The 19,753-nt window shown below is 39.4% G+C and overlaps 1 protein-coding gene and 1 long non-coding RNA gene across 4 annotated transcripts in view; one reads left to right on the forward strand and one right to left on the reverse strand.

Moving 5' to 3' along the window:
* Positions 1-17,811, reverse strand: part of LOC117402134 (NACHT, LRR and PYD domains-containing protein 12-like) — a 60,279-nt gene extending 42,468 nt beyond the window's left edge. For all 3 annotated transcript variants that reach the window (XM_059007940.1, XM_034910464.2, XM_059007939.1), the window contains exon 1: positions 17,676-17,811. The gene's annotated coding sequence lies outside the window, so the exon portion shown is untranslated. The remainder of the gene's footprint in view (positions 1-17,675) is intronic.
* On the forward strand, positions 16,557-18,103 carry LOC131706582 (uncharacterized). The gene is made up of 2 exons (XR_009310655.1): positions 16,557-16,720; positions 17,749-18,103. It is a non-coding gene; the product is annotated as an uncharacterized LOC131706582 (long non-coding RNA).
* The last annotated feature ends 1,650 nt before the right edge of the window (positions 18,104-19,753 follow it).

A 19,753-nucleotide genomic window follows, 5' to 3' on the forward strand; every position in this document is an offset into this window, starting at 1 on the left:
CTCGGTGTGTGACACCAACTGTCAAACATGGAGGAGGAGGGGTGATGGTCTGGGGCTCTTTTGCTGGATCCAGACTCAGCGACTTGCACAGAGTGAGTGGCACCCTGAACCAAAACTGCTACCACAGCATTTTGCAGTGCCATGCAATACCCTCTGGTATACGCCTAGTTGGTCAGGGGTTCATCCTACAGCAAGATAATGACCCAAAACATACCTCCAGGCTATGTCAGAACTACCTTAGAAGAAAAGAACAAGAACAAGACGGTAGGCTTCAAATCATGGAATGGCCAGCACAGTCTCCAGACTTAAACCCCATCGAGCTGGTTTGGGATGAACTGGACAGAAAGCAGAAAGGTGAAAGCAAAGCAACCTACAAGGGCAACACGTTTTTGGGGGAACTTCTGCAACAGTGTTGGGAAGAACTTTCCGAACAATATTGGATTTCCATTGTAGAAAGGATGCCACGAGTGTGTTCGGCTGTTATATCTGCAAAAGGTGGCTACTTTGACGAGTCAAAAATTTAGATTAAATTTTGTTAAACAAAACGATTCCATGATTTCTTTTTTATCTCCAATTGTTTATTTGTTCTATGCTTTAATTTCAGAATACATTGAGACATTAAACTTCGTAAATTTCAATAAAAACTGGAAAAATGGAGGTGTTCTAAAACTTTTGACCGGTAATGTATATATATGTATCAGCACGCTCTACAAGTTAATAGCAGAGTAATGTATGTAAGCAGCATTCAAAAATAAAATAAACAACCTTATAGATTAATTGTTTAACTATTCTGATGGTTATGTGTATACCATGTTTAAATGGTAATAGCTGATCTATTTTTTAAATCTGTCTTTGTACATTTAACATGTTTTGACGAGATGACAATATATGAATAAAATAATGAGTTATCATAAGAATAAATTCACCTGATGTTTAATTTTTAAACTATTATTGTGTTATTTTATTTACTGTTATTTTTGGCTTCAGAGTTGCGACGGCGTCAGCAAATTAAAGAAATAAAAAAAAATAAACCTCCCCGTTTTTCACTGTGGAAATCTGGTAATCCTAAACTACATGGACAGCGCGAGAAACTGAAGTTGTTGTAGAAAATTTGGTCAGACAACAAAGTCTTGCCGAACTTGACAAAACTCAAAAAATAGTAAAATATATTCAATCTTCTCAAATGACTTTGTTTAATGTCGACATTAGGAGAACCATGCAGAATTGCATAAACTGCATTCTCCAACTGTAGGCATTCAGGAAATGTATTCATTAAATTTGCGAAGTGTTCCCCCAGTGCTTTCTTCCACAGCAATATGTAAGAATCTAAAACATGCTAGATTAAAAACCGGAGCAATACATTAATAGCTGTCATCTTTCAATATGCCTTGCTTAAGTACCTTCAATATAAACAATACAAGAAAGCTTAACTGCCAAAGAACCCGAGTTTATTTATACAAAGCGCGCCGTGTGGGCCACAATGTAATAGTAGTATTTTACAAATTTAGATTTTCGCTAAATGTATTTAAAATTGTATATGTTATACGTTTTAAACTGTACAATGACTGTGCCAACAAAAACAGAATTAAAACTTGGGCTGCTAATTTCTCTGTGGATATTTATAGAGGGGCAGCTCCTAAACAATATTTATCTATTTTGTGCTCAGCCCAACAATATTTATGAGAGAGAGAGAGAGAGAGAGAGAGAGAGAGAGAGAGAGAGAGAGAGAGAGAGAGAGAGAGAGAGAGAGAGAGAGAATTCCCAAGGGTCAAGACATTCCAATCTGTGAAAAGCTGTTGGAAGGGTTTTAAAGGGGTGTTCCAGAGGCAGTTTTAGGTGTGAAGAAATAAGAGGTATCAGGCTGAAAAAAGCATTTTTTTGTTTTATAGTGAAATCTATGATGATATTTTTAATACTGGCCTCGGGATTATAAAAGACAGGTTCCAGCATAATTTAAAATTGGCATGTGTGCCATGTTCACCAGCTGTTTTGACCCTGAAATCAGTGTTGAGCTGAAAAGAAATGAATAGTGTTTAGAAGCTGCCCCTCTATAAATATCCACTGAGAAATTAGCTGCCAAATTTGATTTAACCCCTTAAATACAGTACAAAGCCAATCATTCATTTTGGAGCAGATCAAAGCCTGAATAAGAAACAAGCGAATAAGAAACAGGTGAATATGAAGCCAAGTTCAGCCTTGTGTGTGACGGAGCAGCGTCCCTCGCACTAATAACTCAGATAGTTTACAGCAGCGTCCCTCGCACTAATAACTCAGATAGTTTACAGCAGCGTCCCTCGCACTAATAACTCAGATAGTTTACAGCAGCGTCCCTCACATTAACTCAGATAGTTTACAGCAGCGTCCCTCACATTAACTCAGATAGTTTACAGCAGCGTCCCTCACATTAACTCAGATAGTTTACAGCAGCGTCCCTCGCACTAATAACTCAGATAGTTTATAGCAGCGTCCCTCACATTAACTCAGATAGTTTACAGCAGCGTCCCTCGCATTAATAACTCATAGATAGTTTACAGTAGCGTCCCTCGCATTAATAACTCATAGATAGTTTATAGCAGCATCCCTCGCATTAATAACTCATAGATAGTTTACAGCAGCGTCCCTCGCATTAATAACTCATAGATAGTTTATAGCAGCGTCCCTCACATTAATAACTCAGATAGTTTACAGCAGCGTCCCTCGCATTAATAACTCATAGATAGTTTACAGTAGCGTCCCTCGCATTAATAACTCATAGATAGTTTATAGCAGCGTCCCTCACATTAATAACTCAGATAGTTTATAGCAGCATCCCTCGCATTAATAACTCATAGATAGTTTATAGCAGCGTCCCTCACATTAATAACTCAGATGGTTTACAGCAGCGTCCCTCGCATTAATAACTCATAGATAGTTTACAGTAGCGTCCCTCGCATTAATAACTCAAAGATAGTTTATAGCAGCGTCCCTCACATTAATAACTCAGATAGTTTACAGCAGCGTCCCTCGCATTAATAACTCATAGATAGTTTAGAGTAGCGTCCCTCGCATTAATAACTCATAGATAGTTTACAGCAGCGTCCCTCACATTAACTCTGATAGTTTACAGCAGCGTCCCTCGCATTAATAAATCATAGATAGTTTACAGCAGCGTCCCTCGCATTAATAACTCATAGATAGTTTACAGCAGCGTCCCTCACATTAACTCTGATAGTTTACAGTAGCGTCCCTCGCATTAATAACTCATAGAAAGTTTATAGCAGCGTCCCTCACATTAACTCTGATAGTTTACAGTAGCGTCCCTCGCAATAGTAACTCATAGATAGTTTACAGTAGCGTCCCTCGCATTAATAACTCATAGATAGTTTACAGTAGCGTCCCTCGCATTAATAACTCATAGATAGTTTACAGCAGCGTCCCTCACATTAACTCTGATAGTTTACAGTAGCGTCCCTCGCAATAGTAACTCATAGATAGTTTACAGTAGCGTCCCTCGCATTAATAACTCATAGATAGTTTATAGCAGCGTCCCTCACATTAATAACTCAGATAGTTTACAGCAGCGTCCCTCGCATTAATAACAGATAGTTTTCAGCAGCGTCCCTCACATTAATAACTCAGATAGTTTACAGCAGCGTCCCTCACATTAACTCTGATAGTTTACAGCAGCGTCCCTCGCATTAATAACTCATAGATAGTTTACAGTAGCGTCCCTCGCATTAATAACTCATAGATAGTTTATAGCAGCGTCCCTCACATTAACTCTGATAGTTTACAGTAGCGTCCCTCGCAATAGTAACTCATAGATAGTTTACAGTAGCGTCCCTCGCATTAATAACTCATAGATAGTTTACAGTAGCGTCCCTCGCATTAATAACTCATAGATAGTTTACAGCAGCGTCCCTCACATTAACTCTGATAGTTTACAGTAGCGTCCCTCGCAATAGTAACTCATAGATAGTTTACAGTAGCGTCCCTCGCATTAATAACTCATAGATAGTTTACAGTAGCGTCCCTCGCATTAATAACTCATAGATAGTTTACAGCAGCGTCCCTCACATTAACTCTGATAGTTTACAGTAGCGTCCCTCGCAATAGTAACTCATAGATAGTTTACAGTAGCGTCCCTCGCATTAATAACTCATAGATAGTTTATAGCAGCGTCCCTCACATTAATAACTCAGATAGTTTACAGTAGCGTCCCTCGCATTAATAAATCATAGATAGTTTACAGCAGCGTCCCTCGCATTAATAACTCATAGATAGTTTACAGCAGCGTCCCTCACATTAACTCTGATAGTTTACAGTAGCGTCCCTCGCAATAGTAACTCATAGATAGTTTACAGTAGCGTCCCTCGCATTAATAACTCATAGATAGTTTACAGTAGCGTCCCTCGCATTAATAACTCATAGATAGTTTACAGCAGCGTCCCTCACATTAACTCTGATAGTTTACAGTAGCGTCCCTCGCAATAGTAACTCATAGATAGTTTACAGTAGCGTCCCTCGCATTAATAACTCATAGATAGTTTATAGCAGCGTCCCTCACATTAATAACTCAGATAGTTTACAGCAGCGTCCCTCGCATTAATAACAGATAGTTTTCAGCAGCGTCCCTCACATTAATAACTCAGATAGTTTACAGCAGCGTCCCTCACATTAACTCTGATAGTTTACAGCAGCGTCCCTCGCATTAATAACTCATAGATAGTTTACAGTAGCGTCCCTCGCATTAATAACTCATAGATAGTTTACAGCAGCGTCCCTCACATTAACTCTGATAGTTTACAGTAGCGTCCCTCGCAATAGTAACTCATAGATAGTTTACAGTAGCGTCCCTCGCATTAATAACTCATAGATAGTTTATAGCAGTGTCCCTCACATTAATAACTCAGATAGATTACAGCAGCGTCCCTCGCATTAATAACAGATAGTTTTCAGCAGCGTCCCTCACATTAATAACTCAGATAGTTTACAGCAGCGTCCCTCGCATTAATAACTCATAGATAGTTTACAGCATCGTTCCTCACATTAACTCTGATAGTTTACAGCAGCGTCCCTCGCAATAGTAACTCATAGATAGTTTACAGTAGCGTCCCTCGCATTAGTAACTCATAGATAGTTTATAGCAGCGTCCCTCACATTAATAACTCAGATAGTTTACAGCAGCGTCCCTCGCATTAATAACAGATAGTTTTCAGCAGCGTCCCTCACATTAATAACTCAGATAGTTTACAGCAGCGTCCCTCACATTAATAACTCAGATAGTCTACAGCAGCGTCCCTCGCATTAATAACTCATAGATAGTTTACAGTAGCGTCCCTCGCATTAATAACTCATAGATAGTTTACAGCAGAATCCCTCACATTAACTCTGATAGTTTACAGCAGGGTCCCTCGCATTAATATCTCATAGATAGTTTACAGTAGCGTCCCTCGCATTAATAACTCATAGATCGTTTACAGCAGCGTCCCTCGCATTAATAACAGAGTTTTCAGCAGCGTCCCTCACATTAATAACTCAGATAGTTTACAGCAGCGTCCCTCGCATTAATAACTCATAGATAGTTTACAGCAGCGTTCCTCGCATTAGTAACTCATAGATAGTTTACAGCAGCGTCCCTCGCATTAATAACTCATAGATAGTTTACAGCAGCGTCCCTCGTAATAGTAACTCATAGATAGTTTACAGCAGCGTCCCTCACATTAATAACTCATAGATAGTTTACAGCAGTGTCCCTCACATTAACTCTGATAGTTTACAGCAGCGTCCCTCGCAATAGTAACTCATAGATAGTTTACAGCAGCGTCCCTCGCATTAATAACTCATAGATAGTTTACAGCAGCGTCCCTCGTAATAGTAACTCATAGATAGTTTACAGCAGCGTCCCTCACATTAATAACTCATAGATAATTTACAGCAGTGTCCCTCACATTAACTCTGATAGTTTACAGCAGCGTCCCTCGCAATAGTAACTCATAGATAGTTTACAGCAGCGTCCCTCACATTAATAACTCATAGATAGTTTACAGCAGCGTCCCTCGTATTAATAACTCATAGATTGTTTACAGCAGCGTCCCTCACATTAACTCTGATAGTTTACAGCAGCGTCCCTCGCAATAGTAACTCATAGATAGTTTACAGCAGCGTCCCTCACATTAATAACTCATAGATAGTTTACAGCAGCGTCCCTCGCATTAATAACAGATAGTTTTCAGCAGCGTCCCTCACATTAATAACTCAGATAGTTTACAGCAGCGTCCCTCGCATTAATAACTCAGATAGTTTACAGCAGCGTCCCTCGCATTAATAACAGATTGTTTTCAGCAGCGTCCCTCACATTAATAACTCAGATAGTTTACAGCAGCGTCCCTCGCATTAATAACTCATAGATAGTTTACAGCAGCGTTCCTCGCATTAGTAACTCATAGATAGTTTACAGCAGCGTCCCTCGCATTAATAACTCATAGATAGTTTACAACAGCGTCCCTCGTAATAGTAACTCATAGATAGTTTACAGCAGCGTCCCTCACATTAATAACTCATAGATAGTTTACAGCAGCGTCCCTCGCATTAATAACAGATAGTTTTCAGCAGCGTCCCTCACATTAATAACTCAGATAGTTTACAGCAGCGTCCCTCGCATTAATAACTCAGATAGTTTACAGCAGTGTCCCTCGCATTAATAACAGATTGTTTTCAGCAGCGTCCCTCACATTAATAACTCAGATAGTTTACAGCAGCGTCCCTCGCATTAATAACTCATAGATAGTTTACAGCAGCGTTCCTCGCATTAGTAACTCATAGATAGTTTACAGCAGCGTCCCTCGCATTAATAACTCATAGATAGTTTACAACAGCGTCCCTCGTAATAGTAACTCATAGATAGTTTACAGCAGCGTCCCTCACATTAATACCTCATAGATAGTTTACAGCAGCATCCCTCACATTAACTCTGATAGTTTACAGCAGCGTCCCTCGCAATAGTAACTCATAGATAGTTTACAGCAGCTTCCCTCGCATTAATAACTCAGATAGTTTACAGCAGCGTCCCTCGCATTAATAACTCAGATAGTTTACAGCAGCGTCCCTCGCACTAATAACTCAGATAGTTTACAGCAGCGTCCCTCGCACTAATAACTCAGATAGTTTACAGGAGCATCCCTCACATTAGTAACTCATAGATCGTTTATAGCAGCGTCCCTCACATTAATAACTCAGACAGTTTACAGCAGCGTCCCTCACATTAATAACTCAGGTAGTTTACAGCAGCGTCCCTCACATTAATAACTCAGTTAGTTTACAGCAGCGTCCCTCGCATTAACTCAGATAGTTTACAGCAGCGTCCCTCGCATTAATAACTCATAGATAGTTTACAGTAGCATCCCTCGCATTAATAACTCATAGATAGTTTACAGTAGCGTCCCTCGCATTAATAACTCATAGATAGTTTACAGCAGCATCCCTCACATTAACTCTGATAGTTTACAGCAGCGTCCCTCGCAATAGTAACTCATAGATAGTTTACAGCAGCTTCCCTCGCATTAATAACTCAGATAGTTTACAGCAGCGTCCCTCGCATTAATAACTCAGATAGTTTACAGCAGCGTCCCTCGCACTAATAACTCAGATAGTTTACAGCAGCGTCCCTCGCACTAATAACTCAGATAGTTTACAGGAGCATCCCTCACATTAGTAACTCATAGATCGTTTATAGCAGCGTCCCTCACATTAATAACTCAGACAGTTTACAGCAGGGTCCCTCACATTAATAACTCAGATAGTTTACAACAGCGTCCCTCGCAATAATAACTCATAGATAGTTTACAGTAGCGTCCCTCGCATTAATAACTCATAGATAGTTTACAGCAGCGTCCCTCACATTAACTCTGATAGTTTACAGCAGCGTCCCTCGCAATAGTAACTCATAGATGGTTTACAGCAGCGTCCCTCACATTAATTACTCATAGATAGTTTACAGCAGCGTCCCTCGCATTAATAACTCATAGATAGTTTATAGCAGCGTCCCTCACATTAATAACTCAGATAGTTTACAGCAGCGTCCCTCGCATTAATAACAGATAGTTTTCAGCAGCGTCCCTCACATTAATAACTCAGATAGTTTACAGCAGCGTCCCTCGCATTAATAACTCATAGATAGTTTACAGCATCGTTCCTCACATTAACTCTGATAGTTTACAGCAGCGTCCCTCGCAATAGTAACTCATAGATAGTTTACAGTAGCGTCCCTCGCATTAGTAACTCATAGATAGTTTATAGCAGCGTCCCTCACATTAATAACTCAGATAGTTTACAGCAGCGTCCCTCGCATTAATAACAGATAGTTTTCAGCAGCGTCCCTCACATTAATAACTCAGATAGTTTACAGCAGCGTCCCTCACATTAATAACTCAGATAGTCTACAGCAGCGTCCCTCGCATTAATAACTCATAGATAGTTTACAGTAGCGTCCCTCGCATTAATAACTCATAGATAGTTTACAGCAGAATCCCTCACATTAACTCTGATAGTTTACAGCAGGGTCCCTCGCATTAATATCTCATAGATAGTTTACAGTAGCGTCCCTCGCATTAATAACTCATAGATCGTTTACAGCAGCGTCCCTCGCATTAATAACAGAGTTTTCAGCAGCGTCCCTCACATTAATAACTCAGATAGTTTACAGCAGCGTCCCTCGCATTAATAACTCATAGATAGTTTACAGCAGCGTTCCTCGCATTAGTAACTCATAGATAGTTTACAGCAGCGTCCCTCGCATTAATAACTCATAGATAGTTTACAGCAGCGTCCCTCGTAATAGTAACTCATAGATAGTTTACAGCAGCGTCCCTCACATTAATAACTCATAGATAGTTTACAGCAGTGTCCCTCACATTAACTCTGATAGTTTACAGCAGCGTCCCTCGCAATAGTAACTCATAGATAGTTTACAGCAGCGTCCCTCGCATTAATAACTCATAGATAGTTTACAGCAGCGTCCCTCGTAATAGTAACTCATAGATAGTTTACAGCAGCGTCCCTCACATTAATAACTCATAGATAATTTACAGCAGTGTCCCTCACATTAACTCTGATAGTTTACAGCAGCGTCCCTCGCAATAGTAACTCATAGATAGTTTACAGCAGCGTCCCTCACATTAATAACTCATAGATAGTTTACAGCAGCGTCCCTCGCATTAATAACTCATAGATTGTTTACAGCAGCGTCCCTCACATTAACTCTGATAGTTTACAGCAGCGTCCCTCACATTAATAACTCAGACAGTTTACAGCAGCGTCCCTCACATTAATAACTCATAGATAGTTTACAGCAGCGTCCCTCGCATTAATAACAGATAGTTTTCAGCAGCGTCCCTCACATTAATAACTCAGATAGTTTACAGCAGCGTCCCTCGCATTAATAACTCAGATAGTTTACAGCAGCGTCCCTCGCATTAATAACAGATTGTTTTCAGCAGCGTCCCTCACATTAATAACTCAGATAGTTTACAGCAGCGTCCCTCGCATTAATAACTCATAGATAGTTTACAGCAGCGTTCCTCGCATTAGTAACTCATAGATAGTTTACAGCAGCGTCCCTCGCATTAATAACTCATAGATAGTTTACAACAGCGTCCCTCGTAATAGTAACTCATAGATAGTTTACAGCAGCGTCCCTCACATTAATAACTCATAGATAGTTTACAGCAGCGTCCCTCGCATTAATAACAGATAGTTTTCAGCAGCGTCCCTCACATTAATAACTCAGATAGTTTACAGCAGCGTCCCTCGCATTAATAACTCAGATAGTTTACAGCAGTGTCCCTCGCATTAATAACAGATTGTTTTCAGCAGCGTCCCTCACATTAATAACTCAGATAGTTTACAGCAGCGTCCCTCGCATTAATAACTCATAGATAGTTTACAGCAGCGTTCCTCGCATTAGTAACTCATAGATAGTTTACAGCAGCGTCCCTCGCATTAATAACTCATAGATAGTTTACAACAGCGTCCCTCGTAATAGTAACTCATAGATAGTTTACAGCAGCGTCCCTCACATTAATACCTCATAGATAGTTTACAGCAGCATCCCTCACATTAACTCTGATAGTTTACAGCAGCGTCCCTCGCAATAGTAACTCATAGATAGTTTACAGCAGCTTCCCTCGCATTAATAACTCAGATAGTTTACAGCAGCGTCCCTCGCATTAATAACTCAGATAGTTTACAGCAGCGTCCCTCGCACTAATAACTCAGATAGTTTACAGCAGCGTCCCTCGCACTAATAACTCAGATAGTTTACAGGAGCATCCCTCACATTAGTAACTCATAGATCGTTTATAGCAGCGTCCCTCACATTAATAACTCAGACAGTTTACAGCAGCGTCCCTCACATTAATAACTCAGGTAGTTTACAGCAGCGTCCCTCACATTAATAACTCAGTTAGTTTACAGCAGCGTCCCTCGCATTAACTCAGATAGTTTACAGCAGCGTCCCTCGCATTAATAACTCATAGATAGTTTACAGTAGCATCCCTCGCATTAATAACTCATAGATAGTTTACAGTAGCGTCCCTCGCATTAATAACTCATAGATAGTTTACAGCAGCATCCCTCACATTAACTCTGATAGTTTACAGCAGCGTCCCTCGCAATAGTAACTCATAGATAGTTTACAGCAGCTTCCCTCGCATTAATAACTCAGATAGTTTACAGCAGCGTCCCTCGCATTAATAACTCAGATAGTTTACAGCAGCGTCCCTCGCACTAATAACTCAGATAGTTTACAGCAGCGTCCCTCGCACTAATAACTCAGATAGTTTACAGGAGCATCCCTCACATTAGTAACTCATAGATCGTTTATAGCAGCGTCCCTCACATTAATAACTCAGACAGTTTACAGCAGGGTCCCTCACATTAATAACTCAGATAGTTTACAACAGCGTCCCTCGCAATAATAACTCATAGATAGTTTACAGTAGCGTCCCTCGCATTAATAACTCATAGATAGTTTACAGCAGCGTCCCTCGTAATAGTAACTCATAGATAGTTTACAGCAGCGTCCCTCACATTAATACCTCATAGATAGTTTACAGCAGCATCCCTCACATTAACTCTGATAGTTTACAGCAGCGTCCCTCGCAATAGTAACTCATAGATAGTTTACAGCAGCTTCCCTCGCATTAATAACTCAGATAGTTTACAGCAGCGTCCCTCGCATTAATAACTCAGATAGTTTACAGCAGCGTCCCTCGCACTAATAACTCAGATAGTTTACAGCAGCGTCCCTCGCACTAATAACTCAGATAGTTTACAGGAGCATCCCTCACATTAGTAACTCATAGATCGTTTATAGCAGCGTCCCTCACATTAATAACTCAGACAGTTTACAGCAGCGTCCCTCACATTAATAACTCAGGTAGTTTACAGCAGCGTCCCTCACATTAATAACTCAGTTAGTTTACAGCAGCGTCCCTCGCATTAACTCAGATAGTTTACAGCAGCGTCCCTCGCATTAATAACTCATAGATAGTTTACAGTAGCATCCCTCGCATTAATAACTCATAGATAGTTTACAGTAGCGTCCCTCGCATTAATAACTCATAGATAGTTTACAGCAGCATCCCTCACATTAACTCTGATAGTTTACAGCAGCGTCCCTCGCAATAGTAACTCATAGATAGTTTACAGCAGCTTCCCTCGCATTAATAACTCAGATAGTTTACAGCAGCGTCCCTCGCATTAATAACTCAGATAGTTTACAGCAGCGTCCCTCGCTCTAATAACTCAGATAGTTTACAGCAGCGTCCCTCGCACTAATAACTCAGATAGTTTACAGGAGCATCCCTCACATTAGTAACTCATAGATCGTTTATAGCAGCGTCCCTCACATTAATAACTCAGACAGTTTACAGCAGGGTCCCTCACATTAATAACTCAGATAGTTTACAACAGCGTCCCTCGCAATAATAACTCATAGATAGTTTACAGTAGCGTCCCTCGCATTAATAACTCATAGATAGTTTACAGCAGCGTCCCTCACATTAACTCTGATAGTTTACAGCAGCGTCCCTCGCAATAGTAACTCATAGATGGTTTACAGCAGCGTCCCTCACATTAATTACTCATAGATAGTTTACAGCAGCGTCCCTCGCATTAATAACTCATAGATAGTTTATAGCAGCGTCCCTCACATTAATAACTCAGATAGTTTACAGCAGCGTCCCTCACATTAATAACTCAGATAGTTTACAGCAGCTCCCCTCGCATTAATAAATCAGATAGTTTACAGCAGCGTCCCTCGCATTAATAACTCATAGATAGTTTACAGTAGCGTCCCTTGCATTAATGACTCATAGATAGTTTACAGCAGCGTCCCTCACATTAACTCTGATAGTTTACAGCAGCGTCCCTCGCAATAGTAACTCATAGATGGTTTACAGCAGCGTCCCTCACATTAATAACTCATAGATAGTTTACAGCAGCGTCCCTCGCATTAATAACTCATAGATAGTTTATAGCAGCGTCCCTCGCATTAATAACTCAGATAGTTTACAGCAGCGTCCCTCGCATTAATAACTGAGATAGTTTACAGAAGCGTCCCTCGCATTAATAACTCAGATAGTTTACAGCAGCGTCCCTCGCATTAATAACTCAGATAGTTTACAGCAGCGTCCTTCAGATTAATAACTCAGATAGTTTACAGCAGCGTCCCTCACATTAACTCTGATAGTTTACAGCAGCGTCCCTCACATTAACTCTGATAGTTTACAGCAGCGTCCCTCGCAATAATAACTCATAGATAGTTTACAGTAGCGTCCCTCGCATTAATAACTCAAAGATAGTTTATAGCAGCGTCCCTCACATTAATAACTCAGATAGTTTACAGCAGCGTCCCTCGCATTAATAACTCATAGATAGTTTACAGTAGCGTCCCTTGCATTAATAACTCATAGATAGTTTACAGCAGCGTCCCTCACATTAACTCTGATAGTTTACAGCAGCGTCCCTCGCAATAGTAACTCATAGATAGTTTACAGCAGCGTCCCTCACATCAATAACTCAGATAGTTTACAGCAGCGTCCCTCGCATTAATAACTCATAGATAGTTTACAGTAGCGTCCCTCGCATTAATAACTCATAGATAGTTTACAGCAGCGTCCCTCACATTAATAACTCAGATAGTTTACAGCAGCATCCCTCACATTAATAACTCAGATAGTTTACAGCAGCGTCCCTCACATTAATAACTGAGATAGTTTACGTATTGACTTTTGAACTGACTGTGCTTTTTAAATGTAAACCTGTTGTAACAAGAAAACAGTAAAAGAAAAAAACATGTAAACTTACCTGTGTTGTTGAAAGGGATCTATCTGTCTTGTAGGGTAAACCTATCAAATGGTCAGAAAAGACATACCTGCCAGCCCTACCGATTTATAAACCCTTCTACTACATACCGATTTCAAAGCCAATCATACCGCTTATACAATTATTGAAACAAACGTGAAAACGGTCATAAACACCCGAGATCCCCGGTCTCGATTCGCAGCACGCGACCCCGGTTCAAACCCCACCTCAGGCACTGACTCATTGTGTGACCCTGAGCAAGTCACTTAACCTCCTTGTGCTCCGTCTTTCGGGTGAGACGTAGTTGTAAGTGACTCTGCAGCTGATGCATAGTTCACACACCCTAGTCTCTGTAAGTCGTCTTGGATAAAGGCGTCTGCTAAATAAACAAAATAATAATACAGTGGAATATGTGAAAAATGGTTTAAGTTTGTAAATTTACTAGAAGTCAACAAAAACAAACTTGTCAGCTTTTAATATTCACAGTTTGTAAAAACGATGTCAATACTAACATTTAGGCTACTTACGTTTGATATATATATATATATATATATATATATATATATATATATATATATATATAGTATATATGTATATATATAAATACTGTATATATATATATATATATATATATATATATATATACAGACGTGCTCAAATTTGTTGGTACCCTTACAGCTCATTGAAATAATGCTTCATTCCTCCTGACAAGTGATGAAATTAAAAGCTATTTTATCATGTATACTTGCATGCCTTTGGTATGTCATAGAATAAAGCAAAGAAGCTGTGAAAAGAGATGACTTATTGCTTATTCTACAAAGATATCCTAAAATGGCCTGGACACATTTGTTGGTACCCCTTAGAAAAGATAAAAAATAATTGGATTATAGTGATATTTCAAACTAATTAGTTTCTTTAATTAGTATCACACATGTCTCCAATCTTGTAATCAGTCATTCAGCTTATTTAAATGGAGAAAAGTAGTCACTGTGCTGTTTGCTATCATTGTGTGCACCACACTGAACATGGACCAGAGAAAGCAATGGAGAGAGTTGTCTGAGGAGATCAGAAAGAAAATAATAGACAAGCATAGTAAAGGTAAAGGCTACAAGACCATCTCCAAGCAGCTTGATGTTCCTGTGACAACAGTTACAAATATTATCACGAAGTTTAAGGTCCATGGAACTGCAGCCAACCTCCGTGGGTGCGGCCGCAAGAGGAAAATCGACCCCAGATTGAACAGAAGGATAGTGCGAATGGTAGAAAAAGAAGCAAGGATAACTGCCAAAGAGATACAAGCTGAACTCCAAGGTGAAGGTACGTCAGTTTCTGATCGCACCATCCGTCGCTTTTTGAGCGAAAGTGGGCTCCATGGAAGAAGGCCCAGGAGGACTCCACTTTTGAAAGAAAAACATAAAAAAGCCAGACTGGAATTTGCTAAAATGCATATTGACAAGCCACAATCCTTCTGGGAGAACGTTCTTTGGACAGATGAGTCAAAACTGGAGCTTTTTGGCAAGTCACATCAGCTCTATGTTCACAGACGAAAAAATGAAGCTTTCAAAGAAAAGAACACCATACCTACAGTGAAACATGGAGGAGGCTCGGTTATGTTTTGGGGCTGCTTTGCTGCGCCTGGCACAGGGTGCCTTGAATCTGTGCAGGGCACAATGAAATCTCAAGACGTACTGCCCAGTGTCAGAAAGCTGTGTCTCGGTTGCAGGTCACAGGATAATGACCCAAAACACACAGCTAAAAGCACCCAAGAATGGATAAGAACAAAACATTGGACTATTCTGAAGTGGCCTTCTATGAGTCGTGATCTGAATCCTATCGAACATCTATGGAAAGTGCTGAAACTTGCAGTCTGGAGAAGGCACCCATCAAACCTGAGACAGCTGGAGCAGTTTGCTCAGGAAGAGTGGGCCAAACTACCTGTTAACAGGTGCAGAAGTCTCATTGAGAGCTACAAAAAACGTTTGATTGCAGTGATTGCCTCTAAAGGTTGTGCAACAAAATATTAGGTTAGCGGTCCCATCATTTTTGTCCATGCCATTTTCATTTGTTTTATTATTTACAATATTATGTTGAATAAAAAATCAAAAGAAAAGTCTGATTTCTATTAAATATGGAATAAACAATGGTGGATGCCAATTACTTTTGTCAGTTTCAAGTTATTTCAGAGAAAATTGTGCATTCTTCGTTTTTTGTGGCGGGGTACCAACAAATTTGAGCACATCTGTATATAGTTTTTTTGCTTCACAATGAGCTTCACAACAAAGATTGCAGATGACAAAGACACCTGTTTTACCTGTTTAGTCTGAATGACTGTTAAAGTTGTTTGCTCTTGTTTCATATCTGCAGCTTAATTTATTGGAAATGTGCCCAGACTGGAACTGTTCTGTATACAATTGAGCGTTTTGTTGCTTTAATTCAAAGACATGATTAGCCTTCTTATATCTAACATTTGTATTGCTACTACAATCTCTTCTTAGGGATCAAGTCATTTTCATTTAATAATGCAACAAATAAATAAGCAATACCGTTTTCCCTTGGGTTTCCACCAGGCATTCACAGTGATTCTCAACTGCCAGGCACTAGGGAATAATACAATTACAGTGCCAGCTTCAACCCTTACTACTAAAAAAACTAAATGCGGCAAATGCTTATAATTTACAAGGTATGCTCTGTAACTTGCTAAACAAAATAAACAAAAAACTGCCAGGGTTCAATTGACGCTTTAACCTCTGGGTGGCACAGAATTATACCTGCCCATACTGTATAATAATCTAATTATAGCATCAGCTTCAACTCCTCTTACAAATTGACACTCCAGTCAAGAGTCTAGAGCCCTAACCACTACTCCACACTGATGCCCTTATAAATCTGCCTAGTTTTAAATTGTTTTCCCAAAAGGAGATCTTTTTTTTTTTTTTTTTTTTTTTTTTTTTTTTATAATTTTGAACCAATGTTCTATAGCTGCATATCTGTCTCCTCTTCTGCCTTCGGTAAGCAGACGCTGGGATTCCACAAAGTTTTTGACTGCATATATATTTATTATTATTATTATTATTATTATTATTATTATTATTATTATTATTATTATTATTATTATTAGCAGATGCTTTAATCCAAAGCGACTTGTGGCGGGTCGCCACTATGGTTGTTGTTTTTATGTTATTGATGTTTTTGTTTTAGGACAGCCCCCTGATTGTCCGCCCTTTCCCATCCTCCTATCAGATATGTTGATTCGCCTCACCTGGATCTTTTTAAAGGCTGGGTTCCCGTGCAGTAAGGGGAATGGAATGTAGAGAGACGAGGAGGTTGTTGGGCGGCGGCACCTGTCTTCAGTAAACTACTTGTCTTGCCTTTTTCGGTAAAACTATTTATATATCAGTATTGCTTTGTGTGTGCTGCAATGAGATAGTTACATACTGGCAAGGTTTGCACGTTTTGTTGGTTTGTGTATCTTTGGTTGAAATTGTGTTTGGTTTATTTTGATATATTTTGATTTGTCATTATTATTATTATGACTTTTGTTTTTCTTTTCTTTTATATTGATTAGTATAAGTAATATTTGCGCTTGTGTTAGTTGCTCATGTGTATGTGTGTACAGCTGTAAAACAAAGAAAAAAAGGTAGTGTGAAGCCTTTTTGTATGTGCTGTTTTGTTTGTTTTGTTACAGGTAAACAGCTTAGCTGTCCTGTCTTTTAGTTTAGGTTCCTGTTTTGTTTAGTTAGTGCTCAAAGAGAGCTAGGTGTTTGTTTTGTTTATTTAGGTCAGCACACCTGCTCAGGGGGGGCACAGCCACCCCTGCAGTATTATTTGACCCGTGACTCAGCACACATTGCCCTCCTCATTCCGCTGTTCAGTCTGTTTCATTCTGCCTGTCTGTGTGCGTCTCTTGCAAAAACAACACCCTGCCCTCTTCTGCTCTAAAAAATCTAATAACTTGTGCCCTCTTAAAATTGTGCCTGCACCCATTAACATTGAAAGAGATAAAAAAAAAATAATTCTGTCCATGGCCGCTACGAAGTTAAAACTATCAAGCAAATACAACTAATAAAGGATATACATTTATTATAAAACTTAGACATTTTAACACTTCGATGAGTTTGTTTTATTTAACATGTTCCTAATATTTTGTATTACTTCTTTAAGCATGTATCTCTTAGGCTGCTCTATTTCTTTTAATGTAGCTTTTCTAAAAGCTATATGAGCAAAATAAATAAATCATTTAAGGTTTGGGAACAACTTTAAATCCATCCCTCTTTTACCTTTTGCCAAATAAAAAAAAAAACATGAATGTCAGAGAGGATCTGAAACCTCACCTGTGTCTGCCTCGTCCATCTTTACTTCTTCATATTCGCTATTGCTCTTCTCCACCGCTGTTTTCTCACTCAGTTGCTGTTACTTGTGAGTCTGGCAGAGAGTGGCAACAGTGCAGGGCTGAGACTCAGAGCTGCGCTCCTTCCCCTCCAAGCAGGGTGGCACCGCTGCCCCAAATTGAGACCCAGAACCGCCATTACTGCTCCCCGGGTCCGACTCAGAAGCCCCGCTGTGTTGCGGCCCCCGGATGTGCACCTCGGCCTCTCAGAACGGACCCCCGCACCCGGACCCCCGCATTAGGTTAGCGGTCCCATCATTTTTGTCCATGCCATTTTCATTTGTTTTATTATTTACAATATTATGTTGAATAAAAAATCAAAAGAAAAGTCTGATTTCTATTAAATATGGAATAAACAATGGTGGATGCCAATTACTTTTGTCAGTTTCAAGTTATTTCAGAGAAAATTGTGCATTCTTCGTTTTTTGTGGCGGGGTACCAACAAATTTGAGCACGTCTGTATATAGTTTTTTTGCTTCACAATGAGCTTCACAACAAAGATTGCAGATGACAAAGACACCTGTTTTACCTGTTTAGTCTGAATGACTGTTAAAGTTGTTTGCTCTTGTTTCATATCTGCAGCTTAATTTATTGGAAATGTGCCCAGACTGGAACTGTTCTGTATACAATTGAGCGTTTTGTTGCTTTAATTCAAAGACATGATTAGCCTTCTTATATCTAACATTTGTATTGCTACTACAATCTCTTCTTAGGGATCAAGTCATTTTCATTTAATAATGCAACAAATAAATAAGCAATACCGTTTTCCCTTGGGTTTCCACCAGGCATTCACAGTGATTCTCAACTGCCAGGCACTAGGGAATAATACAATTACAGTGCCAGCTTCAACCCTTACTACTAAAAAAACTAAATGCGGCAAATGCTTATAATTTACAAGGTATGCTCTGTAACTTGCTAAACAAAATAAACAAAAAACTGCCAGGGTTCAATTGACGCTTTAACCTCTGGGTGGCACAGAATTATACCTGCCCATACTGTATAATAATCTAATTATAGCATCAGCTTCAACTCCTCTTACAAATTGACACTCCAGTCAAGAGTCTAGAGCCCTAACCACTACTCCACACTGATGCCCTTATAAATCTGCCTAGTTTTAAATTGTTTTCCCAAAAGGAGATCTTTTTTTTTTTTTTTTTTTTTTTATAATTTTGAACCAATGTTCTATAGCTGCATATCTGTCTCCTCTTCTGCCTTCGGTAAGCAGACGCTGGGATTCCACAAAGTTTTTGACTGCATATATATTTATTATTATTATTATTATTATTATTATTATTATTATTATTATTATTATTATTATTAGCAGATGCTTTAATCCAAAGCGACTTGTGGCGGGTCGCCACTATGGTTGTTGTTTTTATGTTATTGATGTTTTTGTTTTAGGACAGCCCCCTGATTGTCCGCCCTTTCCCATCCTCCTATCAGATATGTTGATTCGCCTCACCTGGATCTTTTTAAAGGCTGGGTTCCCGTGCAGTAAGGGGAATGGAATGTAGAGAGACGAGGAGGTTGTTGGGCGGCGGCACCTGTCTTCAGTAAACTACTTGTCTTGCCTTTTTCGGTAAAACTATTTATATATCAGTATTGCTTTGTGTGTGCTGCAAGTTACATACTGGCAAGGTTTGCACGTTTTGTTGGTTTGTGTATCTTTGGTTGAAATTGTGTTTGGTTTATTTTGATATATTTTGATTTGTCATTATTATTATTATGACTTTTGTTTTTCTTTTCTTTTATATTGATTAGTATAAGTAATATTTGCGCTTGTGTTAGTTGCTCATGTGTATGTGTGTACAGCTGTAAAACAAAGAAAAAAAGGTAGTGTGAAGCCTTTTTGTATGTGCTGTTTTGTTTGTTTTGTTACAGGTAAACAGCTTAGCTGTCCTGTCTTTTAGTTTAGGTTCCTGTTTTGTTTAGTTAGTGCTCAAAGAGAGCTAGGTGTTTGTTTTGTTTATTTAGGTCAGCACACCTGCTCAGGGGGGGCACAGCCACCCCTGCAGTATTATT

Source organism: Acipenser ruthenus, chromosome 36 (genome assembly GCF_902713425.1).
Source record: "Acipenser ruthenus chromosome 36, fAciRut3.2 maternal haplotype, whole genome shotgun sequence".
Lineage (NCBI taxonomy): Eukaryota > Metazoa > Chordata > Actinopteri > Acipenseriformes > Acipenseridae > Acipenser > Acipenser ruthenus.